The sequence below is a fragment of the Marmota monax genome, unplaced genomic scaffold (genome assembly GCF_021218885.2).
Source record: "Marmota monax isolate L192 unplaced genomic scaffold, Marmota_monax_Labrador192_F-V1.1 WCK01_AAM20220418_F8-fsc00016, whole genome shotgun sequence".
In the NCBI taxonomy this organism is placed as follows: Eukaryota; Metazoa; Chordata; class Mammalia; order Rodentia; family Sciuridae; genus Marmota; species Marmota monax.
In genome coordinates this window covers 23458825-23471996 of record NW_026695209.1, presented here as the reverse complement: position 1 = coordinate 23471996, position 13172 = coordinate 23458825, and the positions used below count along the sequence as shown (strand labels likewise).

The 13172-nt window shown below is 33.3% G+C and overlaps 1 non-coding gene across 1 annotated transcript; it reads right to left on the bottom strand.

Moving 5' to 3' along the window:
• Positions 1-1409: 1409 nt before the first annotated feature.
• Positions 1410-1518, bottom strand: LOC124083813 (U6 spliceosomal RNA). The gene has a single exon (XR_006848918.1). It is a non-coding gene; the product is annotated as a U6 spliceosomal RNA (small nuclear RNA).
• Positions 1519-13172: the final 11654 nt, after the last annotated feature.

Below are 13172 nucleotides of genomic sequence, written 5' to 3'. Positions count from 1 at the left end.
GTAGATGCCCTTCAATGGATGAATGGATAAAAAAAATGTGGCATTTATACACAATGGAGTATTACTCTGCATTAAAAAATGACAAAATCATAGAATTTACAGGGAAATGGATGGCATTAGAGCAGATTATGCTAAGTGAAGCTAGCCAATCCCTAAAAAACAAATGCCAAATGTCTTCTTTGATATAAGGAGAGTAACTAAGAACAGAGTAGGGTCGAAGAGCATGAGAAAAAGATTAACATTAAACAGGGATGAGAGGTGGGAGGGAAAGGGAGAGAGAAGGGAAAAGGCATGGAAATGGAAGGAGACCCTCAGAGTTATACAAAAGTACATACAAGAGGAAGTGAGGGGAAGGGGAAAAATAATATAAGGGGGACAAACGAATGTCAGTAGAGGGGGCAGAGAGAGAAGAGGGGAGGGGAGGGGAGGGGAGGGGAGGGGGGATAGTAGAGGATAGGAAAGGCAGCAGAATACAACAGACACTAGTATGGCAATATGTAAATCAATGGATGGGTAACTGATGTGATTCTGCAATCTGTATATGGGGTAAAAATGGGAGCTCATAACCCACTTGAATCAAATTGTGAAATATGATATATCAAGAACTATGTAATGTTTTGAACAGCCAACAATAAAAAATTAAAAAAAAAAAGTGCCTAGCAAAGTTTGTGCAAAACTTTCTATGGAGACATAACAAATTCTTTATAAAGCACATTTTCTTATTGGTTAAAAGGATAGTGAAACTATTATTATATATATGCAATTAAGTAAGACTTTAAAGCGTACTATGTACACATTTTGAGTATATAATGAGGATTCTCTGATCTTTCTCTGCCATCTAGTGGCATAACCAATGGTTATCCTCTTATTGACTTGGAATTACAAATCTGTCATTCAGCAGAGCTGTGAATAAACAGAAGTGGAAATTCAAGGTATGTATTTTTTGGTATTTATACATTACCTTCTCAGTTACATAGTGTTTCAAATGTGAAACTTCAAGATTAGAATGAGCTGGGTAAAGCTGTTGCCCTAAAGTCACAATCTCTCAAGTCAGGCACTAAAGGAAACAAGTGTGAAATGTATGAGCGAGGTTTAAGAGTCAAGTTAATTATCATGTTTTGTTTTGATATTTATAACTGTATAGACCTTATGTTGTAGGAGTTTTTAAGCACTTGTACACACACTGGCTCATTTTAGTGTATGGCACACAACTTGAATAAAAATGTTTATGATGCATTTGTTACTTTAACCTTAGCTTTAGAAATGAATTGCCTACTTAAAATAAAAAAAAAAAAAAATCAAAAACTGCATTTGACGAGATTTGGAAGCCAAGAGTTAAACAGAGTGACTACTGGCTGCATATTCAGACTCTCCTAATGGAAATATAGTCTGCCTTCTTCTTCTTCTTTTTCAATATAGAACTCTTCACAAATTTGCCTGTCATCCTCTCTCAGGGGCTATGCTAATCTTCTCTGTATTATTCCAATTTTAGTATATGTGCTGCCAAAGCCAGAACACTCTGCCTTCTTGAGGGAGGCGGGCTTCTAAGCCAGAGCAGGTATAAGTAGTTTCAAAATAAATTACAAGAGAAAGATATATATATATATATATTTCTAAAATAAAACACATCGAAACATAAAAGTTCTGCAGTGTATAATACTTTAAATGCTCATCATACTTAAGGGCATTATTAACAAGTTAATGCACTTCTGTCTGTCCTATGAAAAGAAGCTTATTATACACCTCCCACCTCCTTCCTCACTCTTTTTCAACAAAGCCTGGTAGATATGAAAAACTTACTTGATCTTTATCCTAATCTGTAGCTAAAATATATGGCAATAATTTCCATGCATAATTACTGATTTATATTAGACCTTTCTAAAATATAAAAATCTACTGACAATATCTACCTTAAATTAGTGTGAGTCTAGATTAGTGTCTGTAAATAAAAACTGTATATGTACATATTGAGAATTGAAGTTTCATGGAATCTAGACAAGTAAACATCACACATTATGCAAAGGGAAGTAATTCATTATAAAAGAAACATAAACATGTGGCTTTGACTTACATAAAAAAGAATGACTACACACATTGTAGATTCATTATGCATTTTCTCCAGAAAGGTCACTTTACATTTATATTAATTTCTATACTTTTAATTAGAAAAATGACTATTCTATGTAGTTGGAAGTTTAATACTTTTACATCATGTGTGATACCATGATACAAAAATGCAATTTTTATAAAAGTGTGGATAAAATGCTCATTTTCATAGGAAATAATCTAACTTTTCTAGGAAAGCTTTATGGTGCTTATAAGAACCCCAAAAGTTCAAATGCAGATGAATTATTATAAATTATGCAGTTGTTTCCCAAGAAATATAGTATGAAAAATTTTTAATTATGAGTAAGTCAAGGTCAAAATAAGAATAAAATCATTAATTTGATATTTTTCATTTCATGCTTAAACATATAATTTTATTTATAGGTATTACGCTAGGTGCACACCTAGTTGAGGTAGATATTGGGTTTAGTAGGCTTTTATATTTTGCAAAGATCTAGTATAAGTTAATAATTATTCATAGAAATTAATATCATCCAATACATCATATCTTTATTGGCAGATAGCTAAAATATGATCATTATTTGTAAAATTATGTTGTCAAGAGATTGTTTTCAAAATCATATTCCTCATTTATATTATGTATTTATTATTTTAATGGCATTTTTCCCCCCACCATTTTTTTTTTTTTTTTGATACTGGAGTTTGAGCCCAGGGTTTTCCACAAGCTAAACAAAATTCCGTTTTACCACTGAGACACGCCTCTGGCCTTTTAAGACATTTTTAATCTAGGGTTCCTAAGCAACTGTCAGTTAATTTGAAGAATAATAGAGGATCATTCTACAAATATAATTGTTGCAAACATTTGAAAAACTAGTTACTAATAAATATGAAATTATTTAAAATATTTCAAGAAGAAAATAAAGATCTCCAGCAAGATCATATTGTTTAGTTTCAAACCCAATGCAACAAAACACCATCTTGTTAGGCATCAGAAAGGCTAGTGAACACCCAATCTGATGCCATGTACTCTTTATAGAGTAACTCTTCACCTTCACTGAAATAGCAGTCAGTCTTATAAAGATATTTTGCCAAAGCAGTCATCAAGTTTGACTTCAAAGCTGTTATGCTCTTCTGTGCAAACAAAGCATTCTCAAACAGCAAGATTTCTAAATTGAAAATACATACTCATCAGTGTTGCTTTCTTAAGAAAATTTAAAATGCATGCTTTAATATCACTGTTGTATTTAGTTTTAAATACAACTACTTAATTATTTAAGTGGTCTTAAATACAATTGTTTTAAAGTACATTTAGCTGTAGAAAAAGAGGTGTGTCTGAAAAAGGTATGGAAAATGGTACCTGAATATATATATATATATATATATATAGAAAGTGACAAAACAGTTTTATGACCTACTTGCATTTTAATCAAAACCACAATGAAATATCACTTCACTCCATTAAAGATAGCTTTTAAAAGTGTTAAAGCCAGGTGCAGTGGTGCATGCCTAAAATCCCAGCAGCTGAAGAGGCTAAGGCAGGAGGATTGCAAGTTTAAAGTCAGCCTCAGGAAATTAACAAGGCCCTAAGCAACTGAGCAAAACCCTGTCTCAAAAGTAAAACAAACAAACAAACAAGTAAAAAGGGCTAATGATGTTTCTCAATGCTTAAATGCACCTAGGTCAATCCCTAGTACTAAAAAAAAATGAATGAATGAATAAATAAACAAATAAATGGACTAAAGCTAACAAGCGCTAATAAAGATGTGGAGAAAAGGGAGTGGTTGTACACTCTTGATAAAGATGTAAGTTAGTTATAGATATTATGAAAAATAAAGACAGCATGTTAAAGTGATATCCACACTCCTGTGCTCATTGCAGCACTCATCACAATAACCAAGGATTGGAAACAACCTTAGGGTCATTAACCGATGAATGGATAAAGAAAATGTGGTACATATATTGTTATGGCTTGGATATGAGGTGTTCTTCCTGCAAATGTTCTGTGCTAATGCAAGAATATTCAAAGCAAAATTATTAGATCATGAGAGTTATAACTTCATCTATCCTAGTTTGAATGGTATGACTAGATGGTAACTGTCAGGTGGGGTATAACAGAAGAGATGGATCACTGGCACATGCTCTGGAATGGTGCATCTTCCCTAGGGCCCCTTCCTCTTTCTCTCTCACTGCTTTCTGACCCTACCATAAGCTGTGCATCTCTCTTCTACTGTGTCCTGTCCCCTTGATGTGCTACCTCACCTTGGGCCCAGAGCAAGGACTAAGACTTCTGAAACAGTGAGTCCCAAGTAAACTTTTTCTTCTCTAAGTTGTTCTTGTCTGGTATTTTGGTCACAGCAACATGAAAGCTGACTACAACAATGCATAAAATGAAATGCTACTCAGAGATGAAAAAAAATGATATCCTGTCACACACGCAACACAGATGCAACTGGAGATCACTATGTTAAGTGAAATACAGGCACAGAGAGAATGGTACCTCAAGACCTCACTCATAGGTTGAATCTAAAAAAGTTGACCATATAGAACTTGAGAGCACAACAATGATTACCAGAAGCCATAAAGACAGCATGTTATATTCAAAGTGACAAAACAGTTTTATGACCTACTTGCATTTTAATCAAAACCACAACGAAATATCACTTCACTCCATTAAAGATAGCTTTTAAAAGTGTTAAAGCCAGGTGCAGTGGTGCATGCCTAAAATCCCAGCAGCTGAAGAGGCTAAGGCAGGAGGATTGAAGAGAAGGAAGGGGGAAAGATGGAGAGAGATTGGTCAATGGGTAATTAGTTTCAGTTTGAGATGAGCAAGCAGTTCTGGCATGCTACTTCACAAGAGTGTGAATGTAGATAACAATGAAGTATTGTATATTGCAAAAAGTTGGAAGGAAAGATTTTGAAACTTTTCACCATGAAGAAATCATGAATGTTGGAGGAAATAAATATATTTAACCTGACTTAAACATTATATAATGTATACAGGCTATATCAAAATAGACTATATTACCCCATTAATACATAAAATTTTTAAATTTTTAAGTATAGTTAAAAAAAACTTTAAAACTTAAAAATTCTTGCATTTTCATTAGGTTTATGTCTATATATGATACATATTTAAATATATTTGAAATACTTGTGTGAGTATATATGTATGGTTTTGTAACCAAAAATTTTAACTTAAAGTTTTGTCAATTTTTATATTTTTTCTTTAAATATTTTTTGTCTGTGAAAGATCATATTATGGAGTTTTGTTTATAGCTTTAGGTAACCAACATTATTGTTGGATATTCTATATTAAAATGAATAAAAAACTGATTTTAGCCTATCCATTATAATTTTCACTAATGCCTAATACCTAGGCTAAATAACAAGAACATCTTAAAAAAGATTTTCATAAATATTTTTATATTTTCCTCAAGAAGTCATTAAAATGTCAAAGAAACAATTTTCAAGAGTTTATCAAAGCCTTACTGTCTTATACCCTTTATGTATCTTATGCCTTTAAATTTATCCAAGGGAAATGATACAAAATTAATATAATGTTTTAAGCTTTAAGTTAATTTCAGGGTCATTTATTATTTGGGAATATTGTAAATCATGGAAATACTTAAAGATGGAATATTGCATAAGTAAATGAAAATAATTTTATGATAGGTAGCCTCAACATTAATAATAATAAATAATCTGTAATAAAATGGGAAATATGGATAATAAAACCTTAAAGTAAAGACTTTATGTTAACACATTTTAAATTAAAAAATGCAAAAATACTAGAAAATTCACCCAAATAATACTGGTCATCTTTGAGTGGTAGTACACAGGACACTATTTCTTTTTTCTATTTATAAATTTTATAAACAAGCATACATTTATATATAAATTAAAACATATAATTAACAATGTTTCAAAACATTAATTACATAAGATTACCTTTCCCAACATGAAATTATTAATTCTAGAATTATTTATTCCAAATATCTTTTAACAAAATAGAATTCTGACTGTTGACATTGAAAATGGAGAATCACAACTTGGTTCATTTTACAATTGCTCTTAAATCTAGGAGCATTCAAATATTGGTATAACCTGGAACTTGCTTTCTTCCTGTATGTTATATAGCTATCACTACAATGCTAAACATTCTTACATGGTAGGGCATAGGCAAGGGAACTATAAAGTTTCCAAACTGTAACTTAAGTAACTCCAAAGGAAACAGTGTTTTTACAAAGATTCATGAATCCATGGGTGTGCCAACTATGTATGCATTATATATACATATAAATATGTGTGTGTGTGTATATATATATATATATATATATATATATATATATATGCAATGCAACTGTAATCTCAATGAAGGGATCAGTGTCAAAATTAATAAAAGGTTTGGAAAAATGTAATATTCAATTAATGTGAAAATATTACTTCAACGTTTATTGATCCTTTTTCACTACTTTTTTCAATAAATGGTAGAATTAGTTATTTTAATTTCTATGTATATTTATATATAATGTGATAGTGAGGCTTTATAGTTAAAGCATGATTCCCAAACTATAGTGAATATAGAATCATGTGTGGGTGTTTAAATTGAAGATTCAGTGCTCAATATCAGAAATGGTGATAGAAAATTTTAGGCAACAGACATTCATATTAAATATTCTAGAGGTTTTCTGTTGCATGCACTCATTGGATCATGCCTTAGGAAACAGTGCCTAAATGTTGGGAACTGCTACATGATTTAGGAGATATAATGAGAATCTTCACCAGAGTAGGATAGCATCTTTTTAGCCCAAAGATAAATGTTTCCAGGCAACTGCTAAGACGATGTTAAAATAAAGAAGTTATCACTAAAAAATATGAAACATCTAATACAATTTATAATAGTATCTAGAGGGTAAATATCCTTTGTAAAAACAAGATCTTTGTGCATATATATATATATATATATATATATATATATATACACACACATATACATATATGTGTGTGTGTGTGTGTGCACACTTGATATACATGTACATAAAAAGTACTCTGTGGAGCTCTTTAAATCAAACTATTACAACAGTTTCTGGTTTTGCATGCATTAGCAACATAAGGGCTATACCCACGTTATATTTCTTTGAGTGTCTCTATCCTTAATTTACAATGGGAGGTAAATAATATTATAAACCAGTGAATAGCATTAGAGTTGAAAAATTCCTGATATTTTTACATCCAACCATTTCTACAATATTGTTCAAATAAAATGTTAGGCAAATAGAGGGTACAAGTTGCAGCTAAATTCCAAAAATCTCTCCAGTGAGTCAAATTTTAAATGTTACAAGTGCAGGAAAGTTTTATTAAGGTATTTTTTTTTTAAGAATTGTTGATGTTTATTTTTTGCCCTCCTGTCTTCTTTATTTTCTTCTCATACTGACTTGCAACTAGCAGGATACACTCTTTTGTGGTGATGTAATTTACCCCTGACCCTTGCTGTGACTGTAGATCTTGTAATCTAAGTCAATTTCACTCACAGTAGGGGTTCCTGGTAAAGCATTTCAGTTCAGAACAGAAAATTGGTTAAACTCTTCCATTTTGGGTATCCAAGGGATATCTATGGGCAACTGACTTCCAAAAATCCAAACAAAATACTTCTAATCTCAATATGACAAACATATATTTTATAAACTCAGCTGAGATACAATAATGTTTAAATTCTTCAGTCTCAAGTATTCAGATCTTGCTTAACTGGCCACATTTATTATTGCTTATAATTCAAGCAAGGTTCTACAACAATGTAAAACTTCCCATTCTTGAAGAACATAATTTTAGCATATTGTAAAACATAGAGCATGGTATTGTAAAAATTATAAATCTATGTGTCATTGCAAACAGCAATCAAGTAAGCAAATTAAAGGTAAGCTGGTTCATGTCTAAATGAATCTAAGAAGTAACTTTGATCTACACTCTTTGATACAAAAGAACTTTTTTTAAAATTCCACCTTTTTTTCTTTTATTTCCAAATTCATTTATAAATAAATATCCGCTAGTAGGGTTTGTTAATGTCATCAATATCTTAAATCAGAATTCAACTTTAGGGAAAATTGTAGTTAATTAAGGCAGACATTTATCAGCTTTTTGAGATAACTAATTTGAACTGCCACCTTATGCTTGGGAAATCCCAAACTGAATGATAAGGGTGATATGCACACAGATTCTTGACATCACTTACTACTCCTGGCCTAGGCACTGCAAAGTACAGCACTTGCCCAGACTTAAGAATTAGGAGAGAGAACTGGACAAAAAGTGGGTAACTAAGTGATGTCCGTGGAGGCAGTAGTTGGAGTAAACTCAGCTTCCTTTGGTAGCAGTAGCAACCTTGTTGGTGGTGGATCCAGTATCTGAGACTGAAGTTACAACATCATAATTCAGTGATCATTAGCAGCTGTGGTGATGTCTTGCTGCAGGAAGGATTTGGGGTCCAATTTCATGCCAAAGAAGCTTCATACTGTCTCTCTATTCCTTTCTGTGAATTGGGAACTCTTCAATATCCTTTTAATAATTTCCTTTATGCTTTAGTACTCACAATGGTTTTTCTTGTCTGTTAACTAAGAACACTTTTAATAGATTGATTGGACCAAGAAGACAGTGATTAACAATGAAAGGATGAATACACATGGTGACAGTGATTTGGCCTTGTTGTAAGTTTGCTGACTCAGTCATATGGCTGCTTTCAATTTGTGGGGGTTTGAAGCACTGCATGGTATGAAGGGCCAGTTTTCAGTCAAGAGATGATTGAATTAGGTCAGATATAAGAGTGAGTCAAAGAAGCTTTTGCAATATGCCTGGTTTGTATAGGGGATGCTATATATAAATTGACAGATATATAAATGATTAATTGCAACAACTTCATTTTATCACTTTAAAAATTAATCAATTCACATTGTTCTTTTAAATTCAAGCCAGAAGCAAATGTGCTTTTATATTTGTTTTCTTGATACACAGTTGTAGATTCAGATGGCAATTTATTGTTTTTCTCTTTAACAAGTCACATGTAAAAAATGATTAAATATATTTTAAACATTAAAAAAATTCTTTTCATGAAAACAATAGAAAATATCTGCCTAGATATAAAGAAGCTGGTAAGTCTTGTGAGGAAGGAAATCTGTACATCAGAAACCAATGCTTGTCAAAACTAATTACTATTATTTATTTTTTTGCGGGGGAGGGGCATTTGTTTCTGAGAACAATATTTCAAATAAGAGCCCTCCTGGCTATAGTCACATCACTGTGCAGAGAGCAATCCTGCCTGCATGTGCAGGAATAAGAAATTTTATCTTGAACTAGGAAGAGAAATTTAAAAAAGGGTAAGGACAAACCCAGGCTTTTATAATCTCTTGCCAGAAACCAAGGAGAACCACAAGAACCACCCTCTGAGAGCATGTCCCCAATGACTTAGGATCTCCCACTAGGCCCAAGCTTCTAAAGTTTCCACCATCTCCCAATAGTCTCATCTCAATGACCTCGCCTTTAACATATGGGCCTTTTGGGAACATTAAACATCCAAGTCATAGTGCTCAGGGAAATGAAAGGATCACAGAGATAAAATATATATATTGCTTTTTGTTGTTGTTGTAGGTATGTATTTAAAAATACATAATATCTTGTTCAAACCATTGCTTGGGAATAGAAATTTCAGTGGCCTAATGGATTGGAAGGAAATTTCTGTATCTAGAACTCATGACTCCTAATGATCATTATTAATTTGGACCATAAAGGACTTAGAAATACAAGCAGAATTGTGAATTCTCCCTATCTAAAGACGAAACTCTCATGTGAGTGAAACATTGATTTCCAAAGGATTGAACATATTTTGGGTAAAACAAATTACCCAGAGATTATTTTTAATCCATCTTCTTCCTTTCAAGTTCTTTTTTTTCTCTCTCTCTGTGACTTTCAAATTGTAAATCTCCAGATTCAAAGTGGAATATATCTAAGCACCATAGCTGTTTATCTCATCATTATACCCAGCACAGAGAGACTGGCAAATGGTTGTTGTTCAGTAAATGTGTTGAATGAATGAATCAGAGGAGAAAATTCTTTCTAAACATGCACCAGAAGTAAGGGTAAAATGCTGGAGCAAGATTGGTCAAATGCATTGAGTTATTTTCCCTGAAAATATCCCATAAAATAGAATAATAAATTTCCTTAGCATATATGGGTTTGATGATAGGTTGCTCAATAGGGACAATATAAATGATTTCCTTACACAAAAACTATTTTCCACTTTGTAAACAAAATGTGCAAATTTTGAAAAGTAAATTGAATTACAGAAATTGGGATTCATCTCCAGACTTTTCATAAATTTTCACACACACACACACACCTGGGAATTCATATATTGAATTTTTTTTTTTTAATTTTTTTTATTGGTTGTTCAAAACATTATAAAGCTCTTGACATATCATATTTCATACATTAGATTCAAGTTGGTTATGAACTCCCAATTTTACCCCAAATACAGCTTGCAGAATCACATCGGTTACACATCCACATTTTTACATAATGCCCTATTAGTAACTGTTGTATTCTGCTACCTTTCCTATCCTCTACCATCCCCCCTCCCTCTCCTCCCATCTTCTCTCTCTACCCCATCCACTGTAATTCATATCTCTCCTTGTTTATTTTCCCATTCCCCTCACAACCTCTTATATGTAATTTTGTATAACAATGAGGGTCTCCCTCCATTACCATGCAATTTCCCTTTTCTCTCCCTTTCCATCCCACCTCATGTATCTGTTTAATGTTAATCTTTTCTTCCTGCTCTTCCTCCCTGCTCTGTTCTTAGTTGCTCTCATTATATCAAAGAAGACATTTGGTATTTGTTTTGTAGGGATTGGCTAGCTTCACTAAGCATAATCTGCTCTAGTGCCATCCATTTCCCTGCAAATTCTATGATTTTGTCATTTTTTAGTGCTGCGTAATACTCCGTGGTGTATAAATGCCACATTTTTTTTATCCATTCATCTATTGAAGGGCATCTGGGTTGGTTCCACAGTCTAGCAATTGTGAATTGTGCTGCTATGAACATCGATGTAGCAGTATCCCTGTAGTACGCTCTTTTAAGGTCTTCAGGGAAAAGTCAAGAAGGGCAATAGCTGGGTCAAATGGTGGTTCCATTCCCAGCTTTCCCAGGAATCTCCATACTGCTTTCCAGATTGGCCGCACCAGTTTGCAGTCCCACCAGCAATGTACAAGAGTACCCTTTTCCCCACATCCTCTCCAGCACTTGTTTGACTTCATAATGGCTGCCAATCTTACTGGAGTGAGATGGTATCTTAGGGTGGTTTTGATTTGCATTTCTCTGACTGCTAGAGATGGTGAGCATTTTTTCATGTACTTGTTGATTGATTGTATGTCCTCCTCTGAGAAGTGTCTGTTCAGGTCTTTGGCCCATTTGTTGATTGGGTTATTTGTTTTCTTATTGTTTAATTTTTTGAGTTCTTTGTATACTCTGGATATTAGGGCTCTATCTGAAGTGTGAGGAGTAAAAATTTGTTCCCATGATGTAGGCTCCCTATTTACCTCTTTTATTGTTTCTCTTGCTGAGAGAAAACTTTTCAGTTTAAGTAAGTCCCATTTGTTGATTTTTGTTATCAACTTTTGTGCTATGGGTGTCCTATTAAGGAATTTGGAGCCCGACCCTACAATATGTAGATCGTAGCCAACTTTTTCTTCTATCAGACGCAGAGTCTCTGATTTGATATCTAGCTCCTTGATCCACTTTGAGTTAACTTTTGTGCATGGCGAGAGGAGGGGATTCAGTTTCATTTTGTTGCATATGGATTTCCAGTTTTCCCAGCACCATTTGTTGAAGATGCTATCCTCCCTCCATTGCATGCTTTTAGCTCCTTTATCAAATATAAGATAGTTGTAGCTTTGTGGATTAGTCTCTGTGTCCTCTATTCTGTACCATTGGTCCACCCTCCTGTTTTGGTACCAGTACCATGCTGTTTTTGTTACTATTGCTCTGTAATATAGTTTTAAGTCTGGTATCGCTATACCGCCTGATTCGCACTTCCTGCTTAGAATTGCTTTTGCTATTCTGGGTCTTTTATTTTTCCATATGAATTTCATGATTGCTTTATCCATTTCTACAAGAAATGCCGTTGGGATTTTGATTGGCATTGCATTAAACCTATAGAGAACTTTTGGTAATATCGCCATTTTGATGATGTTAGTTCTGCCTATCCATGAACAGGGTATATTTTTCCATCTTCTAAGGTCTTCTTCTACTTCTCTTTTTAGGGTTTTGTAGTTTTCATTATATAAATCTTTCACCTCTTTTGTTAGGTTGATTCCCAAGTATTTTATTTTTTTTGAGGATATTGTGAATGGAGTGTTTTTCCTCATTTCCGTTTCAGAAGTTTTGTCGCTGATATACAGAAATGCCTTTGATTTATGCGTGTTGATTTTATATCCTGCCACTTTGCTGAATTCATTTATTAGTTCTAGTAGTTTTTTTGTAGACCCTTTTGGGTCTTCTAGGTATAGAATCATGTCATCTGCAAATAGTGATAATTTAAGTTCTTCCTTTCCTATTTTTATGCCTTTAATTTCTTTCGTCTGTCTAATTGCTCTGGCCAGTGTTTCGAGAACTATATTGAATAGAAGTGGTGATAGAGGGCATCCCTGTCTTGTTCCAGATTTTAGGGGGAATGCCTTCAATTTTTCTCCATTGAGAATGATGCTAGCCTGAGGCTTAGCATAGATAGCTTTTACAATGTTGAGGTAAGTTCCTGTTATCCCTAGTTTTTCTAATGTTTTGAACATAAAGGGATGCTGTACTTTGTTGAATGCTTTTTCTGCGTCTATTGAGATGATCATATGGTTCTTATTTTTAAGTCTATTGATGTGGTGAATAACATTTATTGATTTCCGTATATTGAACCATCCTTGCATCCCAGGGATGAATCCTACTTGATCATGGTGCACAATTTTTTTGATGTGCCTTTGTATCCGATTCGCCAGAATTTTATTGAGGATTTTTGCATCTAGGTTCATCAGAGATATTGGTCTGTAGTTTTCTTTCTTTGAGGTGTCTTTGT